Source organism: Hypanus sabinus, chromosome 19 (assembly GCF_030144855.1).
Source record: "Hypanus sabinus isolate sHypSab1 chromosome 19, sHypSab1.hap1, whole genome shotgun sequence".
Lineage (NCBI taxonomy): Eukaryota > Metazoa > Chordata > Chondrichthyes > Myliobatiformes > Dasyatidae > Hypanus > Hypanus sabinus.
Window position 1 is genome coordinate 45,252,578 of NC_082724.1, and position 20,268 is coordinate 45,272,845.

The following is a 20,268-nucleotide window of genomic DNA, read 5'->3' on the forward strand; positions in this document are numbered from 1 at the left end:
TGCTTCCATGTGATTGTCTCATGCCCCACTAGAAGATCTTTGAATTGCCTGTCATTGATGACCTATTTGATTTGTGGACCAATAAAAATGTGAACCCCGTAATTCTGCTTTTGCTTTTGACATAACCAAGTCTCTGACCAGGTCATTTAGTTCAGATTGAGTTATCAGATGAGGCTCACTAAACATAAAGGATTCGAAATCTGTACCAGTATCTGAGTCATTTTCCATTCCTGGCTCATGGCATTTCGTCTGCCTCATCTGGACTCTGTGTCTCTGGTGGTTTCAGTACTGAAAGTCTATCGCCATGTGGCTGAACAGGGATTGGGGTATTCAATGGATTTTTGGCAGAGAAACCAGACACTCTGGCCAGACAGAAGTAGCAGTCTGTCACATGGTCCTTCTGCTCTCACTATATCATTGTGAAAGCAAACGGCATTGACTTCCGAGAGTACCTCAGAGCCAAGACTGACAGGGTATGTTACGCAACAAATGAGAGGATCCCAGGCTTTGTGTTAGTCACCAATTTTACACTCAAAGCAGGCATCATAGGCTTCCTTAATAAGAGGAGTTGTGCTCTGTCTTTGAGATTTAAGTGTATACTCACCACAAACGTAACAGAAAGCGTCACAGCTGTTGCAACATTGGCAAGACATTTTACTATCACAAATACTCCTGAAAATACAATTACTTTATTATAATGAGTACATACAACATGCTAGGCACATTGACATGATCACAAACCAATACACAGGTAAGTGCAGGCCATAGAAAGGAGTGTGCTTGATGCTTTTACAGCCTTTCTAAAACCTGTCCTGCCATGAGGCATCCACCCTGTCTGAGTATGCCCACATATGCCTGGACAAGATAGAAAACTTTTCAGCTTACATTTTGGGCAACATTTCAATTGACTTGAATTATGAATTGAAATAACAAATATAAGCAAATTTTAAATAGTGCACAATAGGGAAATTTCATGATGATATTTCATGATCAGCAGCCCAAAATCCATAAGATACACCCAAAATTATTCAGGAACCAAATTCTTTGTTGTTCAATGTAATCAGTTTCTGTTCACCCCATCCCCAGTACACAGTATTACTCATCGATCCCCTCTGCACCTCCCAGTGAATAACAGTAGCTCACTGGGAAGGTTCTAGTCTGCCTAAGGGTCTTGTTGTACCTGCAGCAGAATATCATTGACCAGAGTTGAACATGCACCCCATGCCTCCCCTTCCAACATTACGTCAGAATTAATTTCTACACAATGAAATCAACATGCAATTTACTTGGGAAATATGTACCTTTTGTTCTATATTCTAACAGAAGAGCATGTCATTGGCATATTAAGAACAAGTAGGAAAAGCATTGGCACCTAGCATTCAATGGCTAGTATCTTGTACTTCAGGGAGAACAGCAGAGTTGGAAAAATCTGCTATTGTTGGTAGTCTTTATGAAAGGGAAGTAATAGAATTGTTATGGGGCTTGACAGGGTAGATACAGGTATGATTGCTCAACCACAAGTGTCTTGATCTCACAGAAAGGGGACAATCATTCAGGATTGAGAAGGGAAAGAAGAATTCTTTATCTTACCCCCACCCTAGAAGGGCTGGCCCCTGAGTTATTGGATACATTCATAACCATGAGAAGTAGATTTCTTAATATTAAATAGATAGAGATATAAGACAAATACAAGTAATGCCACTGAAATAAAAGATCAGTCATAATCCAATAGAACGATGGTACAAATTTGAGGATCTATGAGGACCTATTTATTTACTGTCTTCTTACAAAAAGAGCTACTGGCCTAACCTGACAGTGCACAGCTTACTAAATGACTTCTACGAGATGCTTAAAAGGTTGCTTTATGGTATTGCAATGCTTTCAACAATAGTGCTTGCAGATTGTCTAGAAATGTGCCTCAACCACTTTCCTTCCGCTGACACTAAGCCAGCACAATATTTTTGATCTTCGTGGTAATTCCAACCCTTACATGTTACCCAGTACTTTTAGTCTGCCCTCTATAGCAGCCGCTCATCCAATTTCCCACCTACCTCAAACACTCTGGTGTGAAATAGGAAACAGACTCTCACGTCTGGGTTTTCAAAGCTTTCAGTTCTGAAGATATGTTTAAAATCCATATACTTAAAACAAATTATATAGAAATTCAGGACTTATTTTTCATTTCTAATCTTTTTAATGCTAATTTAACACTCTTTATGAAGCATTTTTATAGGTGTTGTTATATGCTTAATTTATGTAAACCTATTACTGGTGTGAGTTGGATTCAGATGACTATAGTTTATTAATAAACCCCAGCTGCTTGCTCCTATCTAATTAACAACAGGAGTAACATAAATCCTACTGTCTCAGCAATGAATTCACGCTTTCACAGGGAAGAAAGGAAATAAAATTGGTAAAATAAAGAAATATCTGGTGACTCTTACTTCATGCTCTATAAAATACAACTTTCCTTCACACAAATAATAACTAGATTTTATCCAGTTACCTCCAACACGGAGCAGGAAGGAAGCTTTATATCATCAGTACCTGATGAAGTTTTCCAAGATATTCTTTCATTAATATTTATGAAAGTTTACTGGCATGAAGGCATCTTCCATATGGTGCCCAACCATATGGTGGCTAGAAAAATGGCCAGCAATTTAAGTCCCGAAGAATGGTCTCGGCTCTCGATTGTCTACTCTTCCCCATAGATTCTGCCTGACCTGCTGAATTCCTGCAGAATTTTGTGGGTGCTGCTTTCGATGTCTGGCATCAGCAGATTTTCTCTTGTTAGCAACATTAGGATTGCACCCACTCCATTTCTGGACTGTTTGTCCCATTCCCATCAGGGAAGACGCTTCCATGCCAGGAGCATTAGACTCAAAAACAGTTACTTCCCCCGAGCTGTCAGCTTGGTCAAAACCTTCACCCGTCAACCCACACCACCACCTCTACATACCCATCACCTAGCATCACTTTATGTATCTACAATCAGTCTATGCATACAACAAACAAGAGAAAATCTGCAGATGCTGGAAATCCAAGCAACACACACAAAATGCTGGAGGAACTCAGCAGGCCAACGGCATCTGCAGGAAAGAGTTCAGTGGACAGGAAAGAAAGATGGAGAGTCAGAGTAAGAAAGTTGGGGAAGGGGAGGAAGATAGGTGATAGGTGAAACCGGGAAGGGGAGGGGTGAAGTAAAAAGGTGGGAAGTTGATACTGAGATACAGAGCTGGAGAAGGGGGAATCTGATAGGAGAGGACAGAAGGCCGTGGAAGAAAGAAAAAGGGGGAGGAGCACCAGAGGGAGGAGATAGGCAGGTAAAGAGTTAAGGTGAGAGAGAGAAATGGGAATGGAGAATGATGAAGGGGGAGGAGGGAGAATTGAATTACAGGAAGTTTGAGAAATTGATGTTCATGCCATCAGGTTGGAGGTTACCCAGACAGAATACAAGAATACAATATTCCTCCAAACTGAGTGTGGCCTCATCATGACAATAGAGGAGGTCATGGACTGTCGAACTGGGAATGGGAAGTGAAATTAAAATGGTTAGCCACTGGGAGATCCCGCATTTTCTGGCTCAGCAAAGCAGTCTCCCAGTCTGTGTCAGGCCTCACCGATATACAGGAGGCCTCACCGGGAGCACTAGATACAGTAGATGACCCTAATGAACTCACAGGTGCAGTGTCTCCTCACCTGGAGGACTGTTTGGGGCCCTGAATGGTACGAGGGAGGTGGTGTTGGGCAGGTGTAGTAATTGTTCCACTTGCAAGGTTAAGTTCCAGGAGGGAGATCAGTGGAGAGGGACAAATAGACTGGAATAGTCGCATTAGGAGTGATCTCTGCAGAAAGCAGAAAGTGGGGGGGGGGGGGGGGAGAGAAAGATGTGCTTGGTGGTGGGATCCCGTTGGAGATGGCAGAAGTTTTAGAGAATTATGTGCTGGATGCAGAGGCTGGGGGTGGTAGGTGAGGGCAAGAGGAATCCTATCCCTGACGGGTGGGGTGAGGGCAGACGTGCGTGAAATGGAAGAGATGTGGTTGAGCGCAGCATTGATAGTGGAGGAAGGGAAGCCCCTTTCTTTGAAGAAGAAAGACATCTCCTTAGCTTTGGAATGAAAAGTCTCATCCTGAGAGCAGATGGAGGAATTGAGAGAAGGAAATTACATTTTTACAAGTAACAGGGTAAGAAGAGGTATAGTTCAGGTATAACTGTGAGAGGCAGTGGATTCATAATGGACATTAGTAGATAGGCTGTCTCCAGAGACAGAGGCAGCAAGATTAAGAAAGGGAAGGGAAGTGTTGGAAAGAATCAGGTAAATTTGAGGGTAGGGTGGAAGTTGGAGGCAAAATTGCTGAAGCTCGGCATGGGCGGAGGAAGCAGCACCAATGCAGTTGTTGGTGTAGCGTAGGAAAAGTTGGGGAGTGATACCAGTGTAGGCTTGGAATATACACTGTTCCACGTAGCTGACAAACAGGCACACGTAACTGTGACCCGTGTGAGTGTACTCTTTTCCACAGATGCTGCTTGGCCTGCTGAGTTCCTCCAGTATTCTGTGTGTTACTATATATATATATATATATATATATATATCTCTCTCTCTCTCTCTCTCTCAGTTACTCGTACTTTGTTTCTAATAAGATTGCTTTTATATCTATTGTATTTTTGTTTGGTTTTTATGTTCTTTATTCTTAATGTGTTTTTTATGCTGCATCAGATTGAGCGTAACAATCATTTTGTTCTCCTTTATATGTACTGAAGTAAATGAATAAACAATGTTGAATCTCGAAACTTAAACATGGTAAGTGTTGAGGTGAGAGAGGGTAAACTAGGGAATGCAGAAGTGCAGCAGCAGAAAGAGATAACCATGTTTATTTTACCCAGAATCACAGTTCTAAAATGAAATGCTTTTTCAGGTCACCAAGTGTTAAAGATGATTTCAACAACATTAGTTCAATGAAGGGTGTTCTGGTTTTATAACGTCCTCACTGATGTGAAGACCTTGAATGACTTCTGCTGAATTAATCTGCTGTGTTGGACCTTAATAACTCATTTACTTAGAACAGCAGAGAAAGACCAAACATTTTCAAGAAATGTCTTCAGCAATTTGTATGGAAAAGCCACTGCCCATGCCAGATTGTAATTAGTTAGAAAAGAGCTTCCAAGAGCAACTTCCCCTTTAAATAAGACAGAAATTTATAATGGAAAAATAAGTACAAACGCATGACACCAAGAGCACTTTTTGAAATGTACGTACAGATGTAACATATCTGAATAGTGTGATTGCTAGATACCTTATCGTAATTCACCATCAGTTTTTCACTGAAGGGATGGAAACTTCATAGGTTAAGGTTGTACTTAACTGTCTGTCACAAACTACCCCGTGAGAAGGTGGCGGTGAGCTGTTTCCCTGAACCGCCGAAGTACTAAACTGGTATTGAGAAATAATATTCACATTTACTAGTCTGGTGCACCACAACCCTCATGAATAGACTAATAGTATGTGAAGAATAAGTGAAAATATTGCAGAATGGCTAAAACAGAACAATCATACATATGCATCTTTTTGTTACCTCTGCCAAAACCAGCAGTTTGCAGTACCAAGGACAAATTATAAAATTAGGTAGTCCGACTCTGTGAGGAAAGAACTATGTGTTTTTTCATTATTCATCACGTGTGAATTACAAAAGGGAATGCTTCCATACTTTGCACAGTCTTGGTTCATTTCGGGATGGATATTAAAAAACTAGTTTGGTCATTATAAGAGACACAGCAGGCAGTAAGTTTGTCTGTGATGGATCATTTTAATTTGAGCATTGTAAAACTTTAACTACTCTTCCCAGTTTTCCCATTTCTGTTGGCACTCTCATTTTTGAAGAACTGAACAAAATAGATCCAAAATTATCTTTTTTATTAATGCTCAACTCTATTCTAAACAAAATGTTTAAAGGTATAAATAAACATATACATATATATTCACAAACTAAAACACTTTTAAACAAGTTATTTTTTCATACAATATTGACACAAATGATAGAATTGAAATTGCTATAAACTCAATGGCTGTACTGCATACCTATATTACATACAGTATCATCTTATTAAATATTACAATTTCATTTAGTATCTATTGCCTAAGGTACCACATCCTCTAATACCAACAGTCATTAACAAAGATGAATCTTAAACGAGTCCAACACTTTTGTACAGAAACACATCACAATCTCTTATTTGCATTAAATAATCAGAGGTATAAGGAAACACATCTGCCTATTGGGACAAAATCATCTCAAAAAGATAAAACAGTAAGTAATAGACACACCTGTACAATTCAAAAGTTGGTTTCACTGTGATAATAGTGGGTTAAGGCACAAGCCTGCAGCTGGGGATTTCTACTAACATACCCATCAGGTTTCAAAAAAGGTGCACAATATTAAATTTAGAAATAGAAACTGACCCCAGCTATCAAGCCAGGGAGGGGTGACATTTTCAGAGCATGGAACTCTGTATTGTTTTCATCACATAGCAAGTCATGCAAGGAGTTAGATGTCAGAGTGATGACATGTCCCCATATAAACGCTGTCATCATGTTGTGTTCAGAGAAACTATGGAAGAGACGCTAGCAGGTAGTCTTTATAGTAGTGCTCACTGCCTTTATATGCACCCACCTTAATTAAATAGTAGCAATTCTGAAAATGCCAAATATACAATAGCAATGTGAACAAATATGTATTGGGTGTATTATTACACAGATCCACAGGGTAAAAAAAATGATTGGTATGATAGCTGCTACTATTCAAATGTGTGTATTGTATTTATCACTAAATACTTTTATCCTTGAAGTAATGGAAAATAGCTTCAAGGGGAGATGTCATGTTTTGAATTATGAGATATGTTGTTATCTTGCAATTTTATTCCAAACATAATCATGTACTAAATAACAAACAAAATAACCACTTCATCAGGATCCTGGTGGAGATTCAATTGGATGTAAGGTTTGAGCCTCATGACCATGTCATATTATTTTGTCGTTTAGTTTAGGATTGTTACTGCATAAGCGAGGCTCTCATTTCAACAAATGCTACAAGGCCAATTCACAAACGGAAATATGTTTCTTAAATTGTAATTGAGGATTGAAAGCTTTTCTAAATATCTAAAGAAATAGATACTTCCAAAATAAAATGGCGGAGAGCAGAATTTCCAGCAACGAGGAAAAGCAATGTTGGAAAATTATGTTGCTGTAAAATAATTCACTTTTGGTCTCAGTTATTTTGTGTAGTAACAGAGAAATAGCTCGCAAGGACTTAACACATAATTCAGATTCAATATGCTAGCTGACCGGAGATTCTATCACATTATATCCCTGAAAATGACAAACAGTTCACCCAGGATTTAAATAATCTTTAGGTCTAACAAAACAGAATTGACTCTGAGCATAAGGATAGTACCCTGTTCCCAGACATTCCATTACAGCACTTCTTTTGAAGACAAGTCAATCAAAAAATAAAGGGACTTAATTATTACAGAAGTTCATTCAAGCTGCCTCTCATGAATTTCTTTTGAAATATCTTATCCATGAAACAAAATGTTCTCCTATGAAATGAAATTGTTTTTAAACAATCTCAATCCAAACACTCCAACTTAAGTTAACCAAAGCCACGACCGTTGGTCCCTCTGAAAGATGGTACATGTTGGAGTCCAGCAATCAGAGGGGTTTCTAGCATAGGTGCTCATTTAAATAGGGAGCACAGCAGACTTACTTATTGAAAGCAAGCCCACTGTGACTGATGTTATCCTCATCTGATGATCTGCTAAAAAGATAGACTCACTTTCCAATGGTGCAAGACTGCAAAGGATACATAAATGTAACCACTTCCTGTAAGGAGTATTTTTTTCTTCATTTTTTCTCACCAAGTGATTGGTGCTGAGCTATAGGTCCACAATTGTTAGTTGTATTCATTGGACGATTAAACTGGCTCTTCATCATGATTCAATCTAGAGTTGTTAATCTATGGACACATCATAGCAAAACCTGAATAAAGAACTTAGTAATCATGATATAATTAAGGTTCTAAACCAATACCCAAAAGCTAACTGTAAAATAAATTTTCTAGAAAGAGACAGTCCATTAATTGGAAGAAAATTATACTCTATCTAATAATGATGCTCATTTGACAGACAATCCACAAAAATATTCTTATCACTCTTGAAAATTGATAACAAACAAGATTTATTATCTGAGACTGGGTCTAATGAGACAACGTGATCATTGATAGTGATTATTTCTTTTGATTGGATTTTATATCCAATTCAGCGGTCTGTTGCTTTTAAAGATGTAATTGGAGGTATTGAACTTATTTCTCTAACCCTGTACAATTTTATCTTTCCCTTTAGTCATTATTGGTTATTTCCAACACCTTCATCATTGAAGAAAAATCTCTTCTATCAGTAACACTCATTGGATCAGGTAAAGTGAAACACAAAGAACACTGCAGATGCTGTGGTCAAACCAAGATGTACAAACAAGCTGGATGAACTCCGCAGGTCGGGCAGTATCCGTTGAAAGGAGCAGTCAACGTTTCAGGCCGAGACCCTTCGTCAGGACTCAAGAAGAAGGGGGCAGGGGCCCTATAAAGAAGGTGGGGGGAGGGTGGAAGGTGCCAGGTGAAAAACCAATCAGAGGAAAGATCAAGGGGTGGGGGAGGGGAAGCAGGGATGGGATAGTCAGGAGAGGTGAAGAAGGAATGAAAGGGGAAAGCACTATGGGTAGTAGAAGAAGGCAGAATCTTGAGAGCAGTGGTAGGCAGCTAGAAGAGGAGACAGAGTGAAAGTGGGATGGTGGAAGGGAGAGGGAGGGAATTACCGGAAGTTGGAGAATTTGATGTTCATACCCAGGGGCTGTAAGCTACCCAGACCTATATGAGGTACCACATATATCCTTCACCACAACAGAGACTGTGTTCCCTTTGTCCTCACCTACCACCCCACCAGTCTCTGGATCCTGCATATTATCCTCCGCAACTTCCGCCACCTTCAACAGGACCCCACCACTAAGCACATCTTTCGCTCTCTACTCCTCTCTGCTTTTTGCAGAGGTCATTCCCTCTGTGACTGCCTGGTCCACACGTCCCTCCCCACGGATCTCCCACCTGGCACTTATCCCTGCAAGTGTAAGTGCTACACCTGTCCCTACACCTCCTCACTTACCACTATTCAGGGCCCCAAACAGTCCTTCCAGGTGAGGCAACACTTCACTTGTGAGTCTGTTGGGGTTGTCTACTGCATCCGGTGCTCCCGGTGCGGCCTCCTCTACATCGGCCAGACCTGACACAGATTGGGGGACTGCTTCGTCGAGCACCTCCGCTCCGTCAGTCACAATAGACAGGACCTCCCGGTTGCCACCCACTTCAACTCTGCCTCTCATTCCCATCCAGATATGTCCATACATGGCCTCCTCTACTGACATGATGAGGCCAAACTCAGGTTGGAGCAACACCTCATATACCGTCTGGGTAGTCTCCAGCCCCTTGGTATGAACATCGAATTCTCCAACTTTTGGTAATTCCCTCCCTCCTTCTTCCCCCATCCCACCTTCACTCTGTCTCCTCTTCTAGCTGCCTACCACCTCTCTCATGATTCTGCCGCCTTCTACTACCCATAGTGCTTTCCCCTTACATTCCTTCTTCACTTCTCCGGCCTATCCCCTCCCTGCTTCCCCTCCCCCATCCCTTGATCTTTCCTCTGATTGGTTTTTCACCTGGCACCTTCCACCCTCCCCCCACCTTCTTTATAGGGTTCCTGCCCCCGCCTTCTTTAGTCCTGACAAAGTGTCTCAGCCCGAATCATTGACTGCTTCTTTCAACGGATGCTGCCCGACTTGCTGAGTTCATCCAGCTTTTTTGTACATCTTAAACTAGAGTGAAATTATCTTAATAATTTACTGTCACATCTGCAAAGGTTGTGATGCAAAGAAATTCTCTGACATACACCAAGTCATTGATCTTTCATTTCTATGGCTCCATAAATATAGACATAAAGTTCTACATCATGGAATGAGACCATGGCCTAAATAGTCCATGATGACCATGATGCCCAACCAAGATAGTCCCATTTGCTAAAATTTGGCCCAAAAATTTCTAAACATTTCCAATTCATGCACCTGTCATAATGTCTTTTAAAACTGATTATTGTTCCTGCCTCAGACACTTCCTCTGGCAGCTCATTCCACACAGATCCTATCCTTTGTGTTTAAAAAATGTTGACCCTCAAATTCCTTTTAACTTTTTCCCAGCACAACATAAACCTATGCGCTCTTGCTTTTGATGATTCAACTCTTGGAAGAAGACTGAGTCATTCACCCTATCTATGCCCCTCATGATTTTATACAACTCTATAACATCCCCTCTCAGTGTCCTATACTCTAAAGAATAAAGCCCCAGCCTGTCCAACCACTTCCTATAACTCAGTTCTTGAAGTCCTGGCAGCATCCTTGTAAATCTGTTCTGAACCTTTTACAATTTAATAGCATTATTTTTTCTATGGTAGGGCAACAAGAATGGAATACAATATTCCAAGTGTGGCCTCACCACTGTCATGAACAATTGCACCGTCATCTTCCAACTTATAGATTTAATACTCTGATTTATGTAGGCAGCATGCCAAAAGACTTCTTCACCACTGGTTCTACCCGTGACTCCACTGAACCTTGTACTTGTATTCCAGTCTTTCTTTTACAACATTCTTCGGGGCTATATTGTTCACTTTGAAAGTCCCACCAGGATTTGACTTTATGCAGTGCAAACCACGCATTTTATTCAAATTAAACAATTTGCCACTCTCTGGACCACTCACTTAGCTGACCAAGATTTCTCTGTCTTCTTTATAACCTTGTTCATTGTCCATTACATCACCTACTTTAATGTCATCTACAAACTTACTCACCATGCCTGGTATATTCAGATCGTTGATATAGATGACAAACAATGAGCCCAGCACCAACCTCAGAGACACTCCACTGGTCATGGGCCTCCAGTCCAAGAAACAAAGTTTCTCATTCTCTGCTTTCAAGCCATCAAGCCAACTGTGTATCCAATTAGCCCGATCTCCTTGAATTCTATGCAATCTGTCCCTACTGAGTAGCCCAGCCTGTAAAACTTTATGAGTGGCCTTAAAGAAATCAATTTTAAACATGTCTTTCTTGGTCACTTGAACAAAAACTCGATCAAGTTCATATGCCATGATCGGCTGTGCACAAAGCCATGTTGACAACCTCTAATTAACCCCTGTCTTTCTGGATGTATGTATATCATACCCTCAATATCCTCTCCAGTGTTCCAGAATGGTCTGGAACATTATTATGTGGATCAGATATTCTCTACTCAACAATAACTTTGTTAATTTTAGCAATAAAATAGTGAGGAGAGATGACCCTATTAAGCAACATATGCTGCTAGTTGGCTATATAATTAGCAGGTCCATATGTTCATAGTACCTTCTAATGACACATATTCCTCTTCCCTTACAGTATTATATCAGTTTACAAATTAACTCTTCTATCAAACAAATTTATACTTAGTCATCATGTTTACCTCATATTTGTTGTCTTGGTTTGTTATACCAACTGGCTTTGAACTTGTGACATTGATTCATATTGCTTGATTGGGGCCTGGGGTGAGTCGGATGTTAGTACCTTATGGCAGGCTGGTGCCTGAAGAAAAGAGGAAGTGGGAAGTCAGGAAAGATTGGAAGAAAGCAGGGTAATCTGTCATTATTGAATGGAACAGATCAGGAGATCAGAGAGTTGGTGGTTTAAGGAAACTCAGGAGGTTGTGGAAGGAGCTGTGTATTTACAAATGGGGCAGTTCAGAATGGGAAATCAGATCAGTGAGTGGGGTATTTGAGCTGTAGGGAGATACCATGGAGAGGTACCATGGAGAATGGAGATGTCATGGACTTGTCTATGTGGAGGGGTTCCAGCTGGGATTGTTGCTCCAAGAACTACATGATCTAATTCCCTCAGCATTGTAAAAGGAGCATGGAGAATGAATATCTGTTTCAGAAATTGTGTCAGATACACATGGGTAAATCTGAGAAGAAATACACACGCAAAATGCTGGAGGAACTCAGGAGATCAGACCGCGACTATGAAAATAAATTCACAGTTGACAATTTCAAGCTGAGACCCTTCGTCAGGACTGGCAAGGAAAGGGGGAGATGCCAGAATAAAACTGTGGAGAGGGGGGAAGGGAAGGATGACAAGCAGAGAGGTGATAGATGAAGCCAGGAGAGTGGAAAGGCAAAGGGCTGGAGAAAAAGGAATCTGTTGAAGATGAGAGGGGACAATAGGAGAAAGGGATGAAACTGGAGCACCAGGAGGAAGTGAAAGGCAGGTGAGAAGAGATAAGAGGCCAGAGTGGGGCATAAAAGAAGAGGAAAGGGAGAGAGGAAAAGAAAAAAAAAGTACTGATAGGAGAAATCAGTGTTCATGCCATCAGGCTAGAGGCTACCTGGAAGGAATAGGAGGTGTTGCTCCTCCACCCTGAGAATGGGCTCATCATGGCAGAAGAGGAGGCCGTGGACCAACATGTTGGAATGGGAATGGGGATTGGAATTAAAATGGTAGGCCACCGGGTAAATCCGTTTTTAGCAGACAGAGTGGACCCCAATTTACAATGGGTCTCACCAACATAGAGGAGGGTACATTGGAATCACCAGATACAATGGATGATGCCAATGGATTTGCAGCTGAAGTGTTGCCTCACCTGAACAGTATCATTGTGTTATTTTGAATCAGTAATACGGCATCACTTCCACTTGACAACCACATCTACAGTTAGTCTATACAATATCTACTTTGCCTTTACAAGTTATATGGGCAATACAGGCCGATCTTATTTTCTTGCTAGACTACATAACCTAGACTTTTCATCCTGCCTAAAAATTATTACCCTATTACACAATAAAGGCAGCAAAAGGAATACTCTGTTAAACTGCAGTTATTTCTATACTTGAGGTTATAACAGGTAAAACAGACAAACTCAGAGATAGACTGGCTTTGAAAACTGGGATGTTTTAGTCATAACGGAAAGATGGCTGAGAGAAGGGTAGGACTGGCAGCTCAATATTCCAGGGTTCAGATGCTGCAGGTATGACAGAGGTACAGGTAAATGAGGAGGAGGGGCGTAGCCTTTAACATAAGGGAAGATGTAATGGCAATGACAATATTCTTTGGAGGACCATCCAGTAGGCCATATGGGTAGAACTAGTGAGGCTGTATTATAGTGCACCCCCTACCCCACCCCCAATGATAAGCAGAAGCTTGACAAGCAGGAGTATAGCTGTAAGAATAATAGTATTGTATTAGTGGGAGATTTTAAATTCCCTGGTGTTGCCTTGACCACCCAGAGTGTTAAAGGAATTTGTTAAGGGTGTCCAGGGAATTTTCCTGAGTCAATATAGAGAAGTTCCATCTCAGGAAGGTGTAATAATGAACCTCTTGATCAGGCATGAGGTAGGACGACTAATGGAAATGCCAGTCAGGGAGCACCTTGGCTCTAATGGCCTTATTAATCTTAAGATGGTGATGGAAAAGGACAGGTCAGATGCACATGTGGAGTCCTAAGCTGCAGCAGGGCTAATTTGGGGGTAAATAGACAGGATTTAGCAGAGTTTGATTGGGTGAGCCTTAAAAGGAAAGGAGCAAACAACAAGTGAGAGGCTTTAAAGTGAATGATAACAAAAATCACACTCCTAAAATTGTCCTGGCAAAGGGTCTCGGCCCGAAATGTTGACTGTACTTCTCCCTCTAGATGCTGCCTGGCCTGCTGCATTCCACCAGCATTTTGTGTGTGGTGCTGGAATTTCCAGCATCTGCAGATTTCCTCGTGGTTGTGCTCTCAGAAGTGGAGTGTGTCCAGGAGCAGCATGTTTCTATTAGGGTGAGGGGTAAACTTGAGAAGTTTAGGGAACTTTGCTGACAAGGAATATTGAGGCTCAGTCCAATAAAAAGGAGACATACACTAGGTATAAGAGGTTGGGACTGAGTGGATCCCTTCAAGTATATATAAAAGGTGTCTATGGGGAGAATAGATTCCTTTAGAGCTCATCAGGGCAACCTATGTCTCAAGCCATTGGGAATGGGTGGGATTTTTAATGAATATTTCTTCTTGGTGTTTACCGAAGAGAAAATCATAGCTGCTCTAGAGATGCACCCCTCGTGCACCTCCTCCTCCCATGGTCCAATTTCCTCGCCAATCAGATTCCTTCTTATTCAGCCCTTTAACTTTTCCACCTATCACCCCCCATCTCACTTCATACCCCATTTCCCCAGTCACCTGGCATCGCCTATCACCTTTTAGCTTGTACTCCTTCCCCTCTCCTCACCTTTTTAATTCTTACTAAGAAGGAAGGCTTCTTCCCTCTCCCTTTCCTGTCCTTTCTTGGCCCTAAACTTCGACTGTTTACTTCTTTCCATAGATGTTGCTTGACCTGCTGAGCTCCTCCAACATTTTATGCATGTTACTAAAGTAATATTCTGAATGATTTGTTCTTGGAAACAATCATAATCTAGGCAATGATGATTAAAGGTAACATAAAGTGGCAGTTAACGAAGATTCCCTCAATGAAGCAGGAATATAGAAAGAGGAAAATGTTAATGTTAATACACCATAAAATAAGATCTCATGGAAGCTCAAATGGCATGCACCTAAGTCACAGCTGTAGCTATCATCTTAATTTCCCTGACATAGTCTCTGCTTTTTGCTAGAGAAAATTTATGTGGAAGTTCACTGAAATTCTTAAATGCTGGAGAGCATCACTCCCAAGGTTGAAAGTATCAAATATGGTCCTACCTAATAAAGATGAATTAATAAAGCAGGTTGAAGAGACTGTATGGGGATCAGCAATCTCAGAGTACTTAACTTTAATGTTCAATTGAGGTCAATATAGGTAATAAAAGTTAAATGGCACTAAAGGAGAATGGCATTCATAAGAATTAAATGCTCAAAGTAAGGAATAGATGAGAAAGAAGAATTTCTATTCATTAATTTCATTATAATTTGTACCCCTATGATTTTCTTGTATGCGGCTTGCTCTGTGCAAGGCAGGCTACCTATGTGAAGTCTAGGATAATTTTGACAATGTATCCATCTACACATAACATAGAAAGTAGTCAGATGTGGAAGTTTACTAAAACTGAGATGGAATTCACAGCCAGCGCTGAGTTGCCTATGTTTTCTGCTGATTTCCAATAAAAAAACACTGTGAAACTCACCTGGCATGATGCAGACAATGTTAGTTTATGGCAGAAGATGGCTGAATCCCTCTGGAAAAGACCCTGCAAGGAGGAGATCTTTCCTCTAAGCTTGTAACGGTATTATGTGGTTAAGATGGGTGAGTGGGCAAGGGGTAGCAATATCAATCACACTCGCAAAAAATACCAAATACTTCAACAATTTGTTAAATCTCACACACTGAAGTAGCTGTCACATCACTTTAGTTTTCAGACAGTCAAAAACACTCAGAAATGCAAATACTACAAATTCAAAATCTTTTTGTAGTTAAGTAAAACAAAAACCATTAAAAAAATCTCTTACACTTAAAGACATTGGGTCTGAAAAATAAAAGTTAACTAATACCTGATCAAGTCCACCACAGCTGTTCACCTGCATTGAAATTGACAAAAAAGTTCTCTCTGCAGCAGCTGTAGTATGTTAATATACGTTTCACTAAATTCTGGAAACCACTGAAGTTTCATAATCTCATGCTAGACTCCAAGAGAACATTGAGATGACTGTTAGGGAACAGCCCAACACAACTTCATTGCTGCTGCATTGTTATCTGCATACATGGAAAGACTAAAATTCCTAGCAGTTATGCAGGGAAATGTCCCTCTCCTGTCTCATTAACATTTGCCAACATAAACTTTTAATTAAGTACTTAACAACAGACTAAATCATGCCACTGCTTCTAAAAGGCACGTGTGGTATGTAGCCCCATGTAAGAAAGTAATACAGCCCTTATATTCAGCTCCAGTGCAGGTCCAGGAAAACCAATTGACGCAAGCCAATATATCCATCACTGAAATCTGCATGGAATCCAGTTTCAGGGCCCAGAATTGAACAGAGTTTCCTCACCTGATATTTGCTCTGTTACTTATTGTAAGGTATTTAATGAACAGCGGAACAGACTCAATGGGCTGAATGGCCTAATTCTGCTCCTATGTCTTATGGTACTATGCATGTCTTTAACCAGCAACCAGTATGTTTACGTCCTATTTTAAAGACTGAGCAGATCTCTGTTACCACACATTTTTCCAATCCCTGGACAACTTAGTTCATTCCAACGTGGTCTCTGGTGTGGTTTTCTACTGGGAGCCAGCTCCCAGCACCCAAGGGTGGCTGAGTACGGCATTGTGCCTGTCTTGGCATGGACTGCAAACTTTCAATGGCTTTGACAGGCAGTGAGACTCCAGACTCACTGGCTGTCAGATCAAGCTATGCTGCTATTTATGAATATCCTTGAACATCCTAGTTGTACCTATACAAAGAAAAAGTTTATTTCTTGCACATACATTAGAAACATTGAAACTAATACTTAAACAAATCACTTACCTATTGCTTGGCAGCAGAGTTCACCCATTTACTTAAATTGGAATTGCTGTGCTTGATGAATGGCCTCGCCTGGCAGACATAGGAGCTGCTGCTGGCTTAGGCCAATGTCTGTGCAAGAAACTATAACTACTGCGGGATTACCTGCTTATGTCCCAGCATTAGCACTCATGTAAGGGCAAAAAAATCTGCTTCAGTTTTATTTTGTTTTAATTATTTACAGGAAAATTGAAAGCCTACCAAAAATGCATGCAGGATTTAATATGAATTGCAGCCTATTACCTGACCAAGGCTGTCGGGGCATTTAACAGTACACCAATCAAGTCCTTGTAATTACTATGGCATAGTTACACCTGGCTCCTGACTCCCGTGGATAGAGAGTCAACTTTGTTGCAAAACTCATCTACTACTGCTAAATGTGGCTGACGGGATAACGGGCAACAGACCAAGTTTATTTTCATTCAGACCTTGCCATGAAAATTGAATGAATAGTAAACAGAAAGGACCTCACAGAAAACAATAGAGGAAATCGATTATCTCATCCTAAAGTCTACACCACCTATGTAATCATTACTAGTATATCCCATGCCAAAAGCACTGTACGTGGCTAAGTTCTCCGTAACTTTCTGTTCTTTCAAAACTTATTCCTGGTGATCTAGTCTCCACTTCCATCTAGGGTAGAGAGTTCCAGAGATTCATGACTCCATGCAAGAAGAAATTTCCACGCAACTTAATTTTAATTTGCCACCACTTCAGTCATCCAAATTTTGATCAAGAGTTTAATGAAGATGTGTAAATTAAGATCATTTTAAACTCCTGCAAAATGGTGCTTTAAGAACTGCAAGGTAAATTTTATGTTCTTAAGTGAATCAATTGTGAATTATAATCTACCAATGGCCCCTTTACGATAATTCATTACCACTGCTATTGATGATGACTATTATTAGAAAAAGTCATGGTGCTTCTACTTGTCACTGAGCAGTAAGAAAGTGGCCTACATCGTGGGTGCATTAGCGAACTGAAAGCACCTATCAATGCTCCACAAAGTAATCTATACTAATATAACCCACATAGTCCACAGTACCCATCACCAGTGCACTGAAGAAAAATTCTCAAATAAAGTAACCTTAACGTATCTTTTTCAAATAATATTTAAATAGCAGCTAGTATTAAAGTTGTAGTGATAGGAACATCCAAAGTTAACCAATTAATACCTTCACCTTTGTAATCCCTGAAAAGAGGCAGTTAAGGCTTTCAGATTAATAGATAATTGAATAAATTACAACTAGATGTAGATTAGAAGGTCATTCTTTCAGGAAGAAACACAACACTAAACACATAACTCCAACAATATTTTTCAGAAGCCATTGTCTGATTTTAAAGCATTAATTTCTAAGATGCAATCAATAGTTAGACAAAGTAACACAAAGTAATATCAGACAGATCGGGAGGAGGAAATTCACCACATCAGGCTTGTGCCACCAATCAACAAGCTACCCCCAAGCCCCGTTCTTTGTTTTATATAACATAGATCCAATATCCTACTTCAACCATCCGAACAGGCAGTGAATCTTAGATTATAACAATACAGTGAAAGACAATAACATCTCCTCTTTCGCCAGCTTCCTCAGACCTGTTGCAGTCTATTTTAAACCAGTGTCTATTGATTTTAAATTAGTTTGATGGGCTATGCCAACTCCTAGGCCTGCTCTCCAACTAACAGATATTTTTACTCATTGCCCTGAACCATTTTGTTTGCTCGCTAAACCTCTAGTTATTCCTATTTTAAACTGGCAACTTTTATCAGTCAACCAAGGATACATTTTTGTTAAATAGACGAGAATGCTGATGAGAAGCAAAAAGCCATGAAGAAAAGGAGTAATAACTGAACATTGGTAATGGTGGCACAGGATAATGACCAAAAGTTTAATTAATGTGACAAATTTTAAGGAAAGATAAAAAGGCAGGGTTTAGGAAAACAGCTGCTAAGTGGGAGATAAATTAAAGCGTTGTCTATCTCTCCACTTTGGCGGTAAGGTTTAAAAGATATATAAAAGAGATTTAAAAGGTATATAAAATTGAAAACATGGTCCTATTGTGCTAAGGAGCAGTCTAACAAGGAGGACATAAACTAGGTCAAGTACTTTGAAACGGTCATAGGTCCAATGAAAATAGAAACGTATTGTTTACTGAGATATGACTGAGAATACTTCTAGACAAACATAGTCTATTTCTGCATGTGAAAGGTAATGTATAATTAAATGAATGTACTTGATATATTATGTATATATTTTGTCTTACCTGTTCCACAAGAGCCTTTATGGATCTAGGTAAGACATAGGATATGGATAGAACCAATGAGAGCATTGATATGTATTAATATGTGGTATCAATACACAATGGTTTTACTTATTACACATTGTATTGATTTATGAAGCTGCCTAAGTCATCAATAAGCCATTAAAATCTCTGTGAGTGCATAGGAATTTGCAGCAAACATATATAGTGCTATGGAGGCAGCTAAGATCGGGGGTTGTTAACTAAGCTTAGAATTAAATATATTTTGGAACAGTGATAAACAATCACTGTGTGTGTGTGTGTGTGTGTGTGTGTGTGTGTGTGTGTGTGTGTGTGTGTGTGTGTGTGTGTGTGTGTGTGTGTGTGTGTGCGTGCGTGTGCGTGCGTGTGTGTGTGTGTGTTATATTTTTCCCCTTTCCGAACTGAGGGATTCCTCAAACTGTGGTACATCTATTGAAAAATGGAATTGGAATTAAAAATACTTCTAGACAAACATAGTCTATTTCTGCATGTGATAGATAATGTATAATTAAATAAATTTACTTGATATATTATGTATATATTTTGTCTTACCTGTTCCAAAAGAGCCTTTAGTCACAGCTGAAAAAAATGCACTTCAGTATGATTAGACTGAGAACCTGATGCAGCCGCATAAATCAAACCAGATGTTAGGTTCCTCATCGGTATCACTCCAATGAACAGAGGAGTTAGCCGGACAAACTTGTCAACATCTTTCTACTTTACCACTAAGGAAATCAGAGTGCGAGGATAAGGAGGGTACAGCAAATGTCCTGTTTATGAGCTTCAAAATGTGTATTTCATAGCATGGCACAAAAGATCTACTGGAGTTTTAAAGTGCATGTCAATAAGTGAAATACATTTGTATCAACTGGAGACAATAAGTAGAGATGAATGGTTTTTTTCAGTATGGATATTTTGGGTAGAAATTGTATTGGCACTTCATTGGTTTTCTCTATATACAGATGACTTAGAATAGACACAAGATGAACCAAATGGAATTTGGCTGATGATGTAAAAGAATACTGATTCAGCCTATAAACGTAAATGGATACTTCAAATGCGATAGAGGAAAGAACTCTGGTTGTAATCGGGTGGAGAACGAGAAGCCAAGACAAGGAAGGCCCAGATTGGCAATCCTGATCCATCTACCCACGAAGGATACCTAAATGAGAATTGCTTTAAACTCTTCTGGACGACAATTCAGTTCCCAGCTCACTTGGCCAGATGGGAAAGCGTCTCTCCCACACGGGTCCAACTAAAATTCGACACTCTTCCTAGTGAAAGGTTATTTGGAAAAGGACACGTAGGTTTCCTATAGTTTCCTGCATTCCTGCTCAGAAG